Genomic DNA, 10,775 nt, shown 5'->3' on the forward strand with positions numbered 1-10,775 from the left:
CAATTTCTGCAGATATCATCTTACTCTTACTCTCTGTGTAACTACTATCTACCAAAATTCTGCAGATTGAAGATATTAGGTACCTAGGTATTTTTAGATAATTATGAAGATTTTGAGATCTTCATGGGATACTTATTTTAAAGTCTTATTGTCTGAAAACAAATCATGAAGTCAAATCTCTGTTACGCTATCCAGCTTCTTATAAGAGCTGTACAAAATTTCTGCCTCAGCCTGATGTTGTTCTTATTTTTCCCCTAAACTCCAATAGAATATTGAACCTGGACGAAAGGAAAATATCAGAAGTATCTAGAAGAGAAATGGATTCGTTTCCTCCTCAGTTGACACGAACTACTTTGCTGGAGTTTCATACTGACGAGGAAGATTCAGCTCTAAAATTTATCCTGAAACCTTCCTAAAAAAGTAAAAAAAAACTTGATTTGAGAGTGGTTGATTAACTTCAAACCCGTTCGAAGTAAGATTGCAAATCGAATTAATTTATTGGATTAAATTGTCTTGCTTGGTAAAATGTACGTAGTACGTAGGTTTACTTACTTACACCATACAGATCATACCAGGCCTGTATTGAGGGGGGCTGAGGAGCAAGAGCCCTTCCAGGCCCCTTCTAAGAGCTTCATTTTTCTTTTTTTGCTGAATGTCAGACTCCGGAAATTTGGAGCATCCCCCGTCCCCCGGTAATTACTGTTTGGACTTCCGCCCCCTCCCCCTCGAATCCGAGCTACGGCCCTAAATCCTGAATCATACTGTATAAAAGTAGTTAATTTAAAATTAATTCCAGAAGTTAAGCTCATTACACGGCAAGTTAGTAGAGAAAGTGGACTTGCAATGAAAATATAAAATCATAATATAAGTACCTAACTACTCGTACTTATTAGATAAATTGATATTGCGCCCAAGCGTAGGTAGTCCAATCGAGATAATTATTTAATTTCAATTTGATTTCCAAAGTTATTATGTAGGTAGGTACACGAGTAGGTATGGAACTATGCCTACCAGTTATATTAGGGTAAACCCTACAGTTGTTGGCACTGCTAAGGATTTTCCAAAGTTCAAGAAGCTCTAAAATATCTATAGATAGGTAGGCAGGTACTACCTACTTGTACGTTGTACATATTTCAACAAATTACTCTCTGATGTTCTCGTGTTGACCCAGGACTTAAACGAGAAGTAAAAGTATTGTGTCTCTTCTCGCCCATCTGATGAAGGACAAACAACGAGATGAACACAGACCCCTACTACGACACAGACCACACGAGTCTAATGTAGCAGTTTGTCAGTGCTACGAAATAAAAACAGAGGTGAAACACCTGTAAACTTTGGACCCCACTGTCTTTCACCACTGCATCTAATTAGCATTTCAATAATTTAATACCAACATTAGATAACTAAATGAGTATATTGGTAGGTAAATAATAAAAACTATACGTATATAAAAGGCAAAGATAGAAGTTTCATGTAAGCTTGAACCGTCTCCAAATCCGTCTGACCTTATCATCTATGTGAGATAATGTAACTTTTGCAATTACAACTTTCTTCCGGACATTAAGAGATACGTAACGAGAATTTAATATGGACAGAGCTACAGAAAGTCAATAGATATATGTACTCGTATATACACATATGTATACGAGGACTTCTCTGTCCGGAAAGTAATGAGGCTGTTTCCCCCCCTTTCCCTTGGAAAGAGGGGACTGAAGGTAGGCCCGGAGGTCCTAGCTGTCCCGAGAACGAAACTTAAATAACCTATTTATTTCCTCTTGAATTTCGGGCGATTTTTTTTTTTATTTAGGTTTGATAGAGGGACCTGTAACGACTAAAGTCTTATCGTCCCGAAATCAGGATAAAAGCAGGTGGAAATTGAACAGCGGCCTAGCGCTTAATACAAAGCAGACGCGCTACGAACCAAGCTACAACTATTATGCTGGCCGGCTGGCACATTTCGAAAACGAGCCTTCAGACTTACTCCAGGATTTCGGCGCAATATGTTTTTATTCGTCAAATACTCGCTACAACAGGTGGCCTCCTAGCCTCACAGTCGAGAGACCGCAGGTTCACCTCAAGGTCATCAGGTCCGGTATCATTATGACCTTCCACTTTCAGTCCAAGGAGAAAGCTTACGTCCAGTCACGATGTCTGGGGAACTTTGACATTAAGCCATCTGGAACCTTTCACTACTTTACCATTACGATAGTGACGATAAATAGGTAACTATTTTTTTCATTCTTCAATTGCATTTAAATTCGAAATCCATCCAAAAAAGTAGATACTTAGGTACCTACCTACTTTTTTTTTAAAGAGTTTGACAGAGGGAACTGTAACTGCTATGGTCTTATCGTCCCGAAATCGAAGAGAGAAGGAAGACAGGATAGCCAAACGTTCATTTTGGGAAAAATTCTCAGAAAGTGTCTCTAGGAACTAGGAAGGAACAAAATTATGGAAATAAAAGTTCCCGTTTCCTATACCAAGTAGGAAAAACGGGATAATTCGACGTTCTAAAAAGTTTTTTTTTAAGGTTTGACAGAGGGAACTGTAACTGCTATGGTCTTATCGTCCCGAAATCGAAGAGAGAAGGAAGACAGGATAGGAGACCAGCCGTTCCGAGAACGAACATTATCCCATCAGGATAAAATCCGCCCCGGGCGGGAATCGAACCCGCGTCTAGCGCGAGCCGTTCCGAGAACGAACATTATCCCATGAGGATAAAATCCGCCCCGGGCGGGAATCGAACTCGCGGCCTAGCGCTTACAGGATAAAATCCGCCCCGGGCGGGAATCGAACCCGCGGCCTAGCGCTTATAACCCGTTCCGAGAACGAACATTATCCCATCAGGATAAAATCCGCCCCGGGCGGGAATCGAACCCGCGGCCTAGGTGTTCCGAGAACGAACATTATCCCATCAGGATAAAATCCGCCCCGGGCGGGAATCGAACCCGCGGCCTAGCGCTTCCATCGAGAACGAACATTATCCCATCAGGATAAAATCCGCCCCGGGCGGGAATCGAACCCGCGGCCTAGCGCTTACAAGGTAGAACGTCAGGATAAAATTCGCCCCGGGCGGGAACCGAACCCGCGGCCTAGCGCTTACAAGGCAGACGCACTACCAACTAAGCTAACTAGGCTGGCTCTAAAGAGTTTACTTTGGCTGAAATGGAAAAGAAGGTTAGTTTTGTCGGTTGAGAAAAATTGAAGATGGGTTTGAGAAAATTCTGGGCAGCACTTGTATACGTAGTTACCTACTTAACTTATACCAAGTGCAATGAAGATATAAAATCATAATATTATAAGTACTTCTACCTACTTATTAGATAAATTGATATTGCGCCCAAGTGTAGGTAGTCTAAAATCTAATCGAGATAATTATATTTAATTTCAATTTGATTTCCAAAGTTATTATGTAGGTACACAAGTAGGTATGGAACTATACCTACCAGTTATATTAGGGTAAACCCTACAGTTGTTGCCACTGCTAAGGATTTTCCAAAGTTCAAGAAGCTCTAAAATGTTTATAGATAGGTTAGGCAGGTACTACCTACTTGTGCGTTGTACATATTTCAACAAATTACTCTCTGATGTTCTCGTGTTGACCCAGCACCTAAACGAGAAGTAAAAGTATTGTGTCTCTTCTCGCCCATCTGATGAAGGACAAACAACGAGATGAACACATATCCCTACTACGACACAGACCACACGCGTCTAATGTAGCAGTTTGCCAGTGTTACCAAATAAAAACAGAGGTGAAACACCTGTGAACTTTGGACGCGACTGTCTTTTCACCACTGCATCTAATTAGCATTTCAATAATTTAATACCAACATTAGATAATTAAATGAGTACATTGGTAGGTACATAATAAAAAATATACGTATAAAAAAGGCAAAGGTAGAAGTTTCATGTCAGCTTGAACCGTCTCCAAATCCGTCTGACCTTATCACCTATGTGAGATAATGTAACTTTTGCAATTACAACTTTCTTCCGGACATAGGAGCTACGTAACGAGAATTTAATATGGACAGAGCTTCAGAAATTCAATAGATATAAGAGGACTCTAGGTAGGTACCTACAGATTCTGAGAGTAATTACCTATAGGTTGTCTTTTTTTACGTTTGATTGAGGGAACTAAGGGTATAAGGGCCGGAGGTCATATTGCCCCGAAATCAAAAAATGAAAGCCACCACTAGCTGTCCCGAGAACGAACCTCAAATAATCTATTTATTTCCTCTTGGATTTCGGACGATTTTTTTTTAAAAATTAGGTTTGATAGAGGGACCTGTGACGACTAAAGTCTTATCGTCCCGAAATCAGGATAAAATCTGCCCCAGGCGGAAATTGAACAGCGGCCTAGCGCTTAATATACAAGGCAGACGCGCTACCAACCAAGCTATAACTATTAGGCTGGCACATTTCGAAAACGAGCCTTTAGGCTTACTCCTGGATTTCGAGGCAATAATTATATGTTTTTATTCGTCAAATACTCGCTACAACAGGTGGCCTCCTAGCCTCACAGTCGAGAGACCGCAGGTTCACCTGAAGGTCATCAGGTCCGGTATCATTATGACCTTTCACTTTCAGTCCAAGGAGAAAGCTTACGTCCAGTCACGATGTCTGGGGAACTTTGACATTAAGCCATCTGGAACCTTTCACTACTTTACCATTATTACGCTTTTTACGATAAATAGGTAGGTAACCAATTTTTTTTTCTAATTGCATTTAAATTCGAAATCCATCCAAAAAAGTAGGTACCTAGATACATACTTATGTACCTATATATAACCTACAACTAATTAGTTTGATCGTTGATGTTAATATTGAACATAGTGAGTTCTATAGTCTCGCTGGAGGACGTAAAACTGAGACAAGACCAGCCCTGTCAAGCCACAGACAATAACACTGGCTCTTTTGAGGGTACCTGAATGGGACTATGGTCAAGTCCGTCTCAGGAAGTAGGGTACAACGACATAATTATGTACCTGAATATCCCTCATCAGACCCCTACGATTTAGGGGCCCTGAACTAGCTCTCTGGCCTCGATGACACCTCTTGGTATCCTCTTAATGGGATAGTAGATGAACTCACAGATTTTCTCTAGAATAAACCTGAGTGTGCAGACTCTTTAGAGGTGCTACAGGTGAATTTTAGAGAAACTGGGGAGGTTGAAATATACCAGTGAGGGTACTTCTAGGTTACATCAAGGCCTTGGGATAACAGACCTATCAAACCCCTCATCCCTCATTAGACCCCTTCAGTTCGGGGGCCCCAAGTAGCTCTCTGGCCTAGGCACCTCTTGGTATCCTCTTAATGGGATAGTAGATGAACTCACAGATTTTCTCTGGAATAAACCTGAGTGTGCAGACTCTTTAGAGGTGCTACAGGTGAATTTTAGAGAAACTGGGGAGGTTGAAATATACCAATGAGGGTACTTCTAGGTTCCATCAAGGCCAGGGTATAGCAGCTTGGGCAGGGGAAAAAATACTGGTCACAATAGATCTACAGAGGTCGCAGTGTTAATTGCATACTCTCTTGGGAGAGGAGCAACCAGTCCCATAATAAATAAAATAAAATTCTTTCACCTTGGATAAGGTTATTTCTGATGTCATGAGGAGAACGGTTGAAGCGTGCCGGAAAGCGCGCGAACGTCAAGAGCTATAGGACGAAGCTCTGCGCGTGCCGGGACATGCGAAACATGCCTTTCTTTCACCTTTCACCAGGCTTTTTGGTTTTCTGGACAAAATTTGCACGTGAGTTTTAAGATTGAGTTTGATTTTTTTTTTTTTATTTGGTCTGTCTGTTCTGTTCTCCTTCTTGTGGTCCCAATGGTCTGTATGTCCTCTCTGATCTTGTCACTCCATCGTATTATGAGGACTACCTAGATACATTCACTATCAGGGCCGTACTTAGTGGTGAGGTGGCTTTTTTTGTCCTTTTACTCTGGACCAGACTCCGAAAAGAAAATTTGAAACATATACACCCCCTACCAGTACCATCACTGTTGTGATTCTTGCCTCCCCCCAACCCCCTCTAGATAAAATCCTGGCTACGAGCCTGTTCAGCACCTAGGTAAGTTCTGTTATGAAATAGTATTAGAAAGTTCTCTTCACACTTGACTGGTGAATCACTAGATCAGGTGCCAGGGTAGTAGATATAAGTACTTATGTAGGTACCTATGCTACATAAACATAACTTAGATAACTGATTTACTCATCTTTTGTTACTTTTATTATTGGTTGTTATTTTCATCGATGAATCAGTATTATGCAGGTACTTACCTATATATCTACATATCTATAGGTACATATATGTATATGTATACATTGTACATATTATGTAGTTAGGTACATAGGTTGTATTGTATACCTACTTAGAAGGATAGGTATGTAACTTGGATACCTTTAGGTACGTCTAATATATAAAAATGAATATTTGTCTGTGTGTGTTTGTTCGAACTTTATGCCTGGCCAAACCGCTCATCCGATTGCTATGAAACTTCGTGAACTTATTGCTTGCACTCCCGTGAATTGAGGGATTTCTGGGATTTTTTTGGGCTTTGTCTGGGATTTTTTGTGGTAGTCCCGTAAGAACACTGCACTCACTATAATGTCAGGTAGACCTGACAGGAAGAGCTGACCAGGTGTACCTGTCAGGTCTACCTGATAGTGAGTGGCTGGCCTGAGGAGACGGGTGGCTTGTCGCCGAATGAAGGGTAAAACCTCCGTCACTAAACCTTAGCAGCTCTCTACAACGTGAAGATAATCTCTTAAAAAATTTTATTGTGCTAAGGATAGAAGGACTACCAAATTGGTTGGTAAAATAATGAAGGAGTATTTGGGTAATTGGTAATTTGGTATTTAACTCTTGTTATTTCTTTCCTTCTGGAAAATGGACGGACATTGGAAGGACATTTTTCTGGACAAGGAAATTCGCTGGATAAAATTCTCATACCAAACCAGGGCGTCACCCAATTGTGGGACACAAACTGACCACTAAACTTTGAGAACAAAGAGTCGTTCTTATAATTTTGCTCTCACAAAAATGTGTCGAATACCTACTGTTGAATACGTACAAAAAAATCTGGTGTGAACATCACACGACTTTCCTTATCCTATTGAATGATGCTTATTTTTATGTTCTATAGTAACAAAGTTATTATGTAGGTAGGTACACTAGTAGGTATGGAACTATACCTATCAGTTATATTAGGGTAAACCCTACAGTTGTTGGCACTGCTAAGGATTTTCCAAAGTTCAAGAAGCTCTAAAATGTTTACAGATAGGTAGGTAGATACTACCTACTTGTACGTTGTACATATTTCAACAAATTACTCTCTGATGTTCTCGTGTTGACCCAACACCTATAAACGAGAAGTAAAAGTATTGTGTCTCTTCTCGCCCATCTGATGAAGGACAAACAACGAGATGAACACAGACCCCTACTACGACACAGACCACACGAGTCTATAATGTAGCAATTTGTCAGTGCTACGAAATAAAAACAGAGGTGAAACACCTGTAAACTTTGGACCCGACTGTCTTTTCACCACTGCATCTAATTAGCATTTCAATAATTTAATACCAACATTAGATAATTAAATGAGTACATTGGTAGGTACATAATAAAAAATATACGTATATAAAAGGCAAAGGTAGAAGTTTCATGTAAGCTTGAACCGTCTCCAAATCCGTCTAACCTTATCACCTATGTAATGTAACTTTTGCAATTACAACTTTCTTCCGGACATAGGAGCTACGTAACGAGAATTTAATATGGACAGAGCTTCAGAAATTCAATAGATATAAGAGGACTCTAGGTAGGTACCTACAGATTCTGAGAGTAATTACCTAGGTTGTCTTTTTTTACGTTTGATTGAGGGAACTAAGGGTATAAGGGCCGGAGGTCATATTGCCCCGAAATCAAAAAATGAAAGCCACCACTAGCTGTCCCGAGAACGAACCTCAAATAATCTATTTATTTCCTCTTGGATTTCGGACGATTTTTTTTTAAAAATTAGGTTTGATAGAGGGACCTGTGACGACTAAAGTCTTATCGTCCCGAAATCAGGATAAAATCTGCCCCAGGCGGAAATTGAACAGCGGCCTAGCGCTTAATATACAAGGCAGACGCGCTACCAACCAAGCTATAGGTAACAAGGTAACTATTAGGCTGGAACATTTCGAAAACAAGCCTTCAGACTTACTCCTGGATCCTGGATTTCCGGGCAACATGTTTTTATTCGTCAATTCGTCAAATACTCGCTACAACAGGTGGCCTCCTAGCCTCACAGTCGAGAGACCGCAGGTTCACCTGAAGGTCATCAGGTCCGGTATCATTATGACCTTTCACTTTCAGTCCAAGGAGAAAGCTAAAGTCCAGTCACGATGTCTGGGGAACTTTGACATTAAGCCATCTGGAACCTTTCACTACTTTACCATTACGATAGTGACGATAAATAGGTAACTATTTTTTTCATTCTTCAATTACATTTAAAATCGAAATCCATCCCAAAAAACTAGATACTTAGGTATGTACCTACCTACTTTTGATTTGATGTTAATTCAACAAAGTAGGTATAAGTTCCAAGATTGAGTTCGACAATTTTTTATTTTGTCTGTCGGTCGTTATTAGTAGGTATCTTATTTACCTACATGTGGAGCGTATTTTCGATGAACTTTTCTCAACAGAAAAAAGAAGAAGAAGAACAACTGTAACTTTTTACTTTCTTTTACCTAATATAGGAAGAAAAATGCGGCTAAAACTTTCGATGGTTAGCTGCTGGTATTCGAACCACAGTACCCTCGATTATGAATCCAAAAATAGGAACTTGTTCAGAAGTTACGTCAATGGAAAATTGCATTAAAAAAAAAAGGAGCTGTCACAAATGAGCAGTAACCAGCTAACCAGTGTTATTATAGGGTCAGGTTAAACGGTTAAACACGAAAAGGAGCTTTGTTTTTCTCTGTCGTCGCTTCTAAATAATTAACCAAAAATGAAAATATAAAAAAGTTCACTCACCTAGAATCGAACTTGGTACCGTCGGCCAGCGTACCGGTGTAGTGCATGGAATTGAGTTTCGCTATCGATTGGTAAAACCCATAATCCTGGCCCAGGATTCCTGGGTATGGGTAAAAGTAAAACTTGTTGATTGGTGTTACTAAGGTATAAGTAGGTAATTTCATCGCCATTTTCAATTGAATTTCATAATAAAAATCGTAAAACATGAAGGTTTTCAACCTATCGCTGAACAATTAAGCAAGGTTCTATGAAAATCAAACATTAATTACCAGAAAATATTGACTTGATAACTTGAAATCGCACCCACATGTAAGCAGTTAATACTTAAGTAGGTACTTAACTCTTGGATACATGCATACATAGCTACGTAGGGACTTGTAAAATATGTACCTACTTATGTCTTGAGGGCATTGATCTTAGGGACAAATTACTTACGTATACACTGAAATACAGTTGTAGCTGTAGCTCTGCAATGCAGGTCATTTGGGAAATAATTTTACTCAATTAATTTACTATTATTATTTGTAGAGGGTCTAGGTTGTTTTTAAATGATGAATTTAAAGAATTTCTCAATTACCTATTGTTTAGGCCTTTAGACTACAGCAACTACCTGTACGTATTACTTATAGGAAGTACAGTGCTTTATTTTTAGACTGTTGAAGTAGGACATCAAATGAGGGCGTTTCTTAGACAAACCAAAGGAGAATGGAGAATGAACATATTGGCGAAAGTTCTTGTTTTCATAAGTAGGTAGGCAGGTACTAAGTAATTCAAGATGGTGATTCATATTAGGCCCTCTGAAAAATAAATTGATAGGAAACCAAAAAATACTTTTGCAGTTAGGTACCTATTTTACGAGTAAATCCTACAATTTTGTTGGACTTGGTATGTCATTTAACGGTTTATGGAATTTTCCATGCATGAAGTTAGGTAGTTATAGGTACATCTTATTTCTTGTTATCCATTTCTTCTAGTAGGCATTAGGTAGGTACCTATGCTTCCTTGTGCCTAGAATTTTCTCAGAACCATCCTTATAAAAACTTGCATTGGATAAATAAATAATATAACCGATAATGCCACAGAAAACACGTCTATCCCTTATACCTAGAGCCAATTTTGTCCTAAATTATGTGTCACCTATCAAGCAAAATCTATCCAGCGGTAAATATCGAAATGGAAAGAAAACAAGGAAAAAAGAACTGAAATTCAAAATATAGCCAAGAAAAAAAAAATAAATTAATAAATAAAATAAAACAACTAAATTAAAAGATGAACCAAATAAACTCACTCAAAAAAGACACCGAAAAAAAATTCGTGACGTGAAAATTAACTGTACCGCGAACGGTAAAAGTGAAGAGAGCAAAGTAAAGAACACTGTTCCTCAATACATTGCCGAGGTACGGACGAGAAAATACTGAAACTGAACTGTATACTGTAAAATAAAATAACGCTGATGTTGATGTGAATGGTAGACTTGACACTAACAATCAACAAACATTCAACGATGTTCCCCAAGAAAGATTTGATGTTAATTCAACAAAGTATAAGTTCTAAGATTGAGTTCGACAAATTTTTCTTATTTTGTCTGTCTGTCGTTATTAGTAGGTATCTAGGCGCACGGCAGTGCGCCAGGCCAAGTTCCAGCCTAACGCATCTTATTTACAGTCTACCTACTCGTATTGCTTCTACGTATAATAAATAAGGTAGTATTGAACCTCCAGACTAGATATTTTTGTCTTCCTATTCTCCTTCTT

At 39.1% G+C, this 10,775-nt stretch overlaps 1 long non-coding RNA gene across 1 annotated transcript; it reads right to left on the reverse strand.

Annotated features, from left to right (window-relative positions):
* Positions 1–2,398: 2,398 nt before the first annotated feature.
* LOC113466049 lies at positions 2,399–10,531 on the reverse strand. Its single transcript, XR_003390581.1, has 2 exons — positions 10,310–10,531; positions 2,399–2,433 (listed from the first exon to the last, which is right to left on the reverse strand). It is a non-coding gene; the product is annotated as an uncharacterized LOC113466049 (long non-coding RNA).
* Positions 10,532–10,775: the final 244 nt, after the last annotated feature.

Source organism: Diaphorina citri, unplaced genomic scaffold (genome assembly GCF_000475195.1).
Source record: "Diaphorina citri unplaced genomic scaffold, Diaci psyllid genome assembly version 1.1 scaffold203, whole genome shotgun sequence".
Classification (NCBI taxonomy): Eukaryota; Metazoa; Arthropoda; class Insecta; order Hemiptera; family Psyllidae; genus Diaphorina; species Diaphorina citri.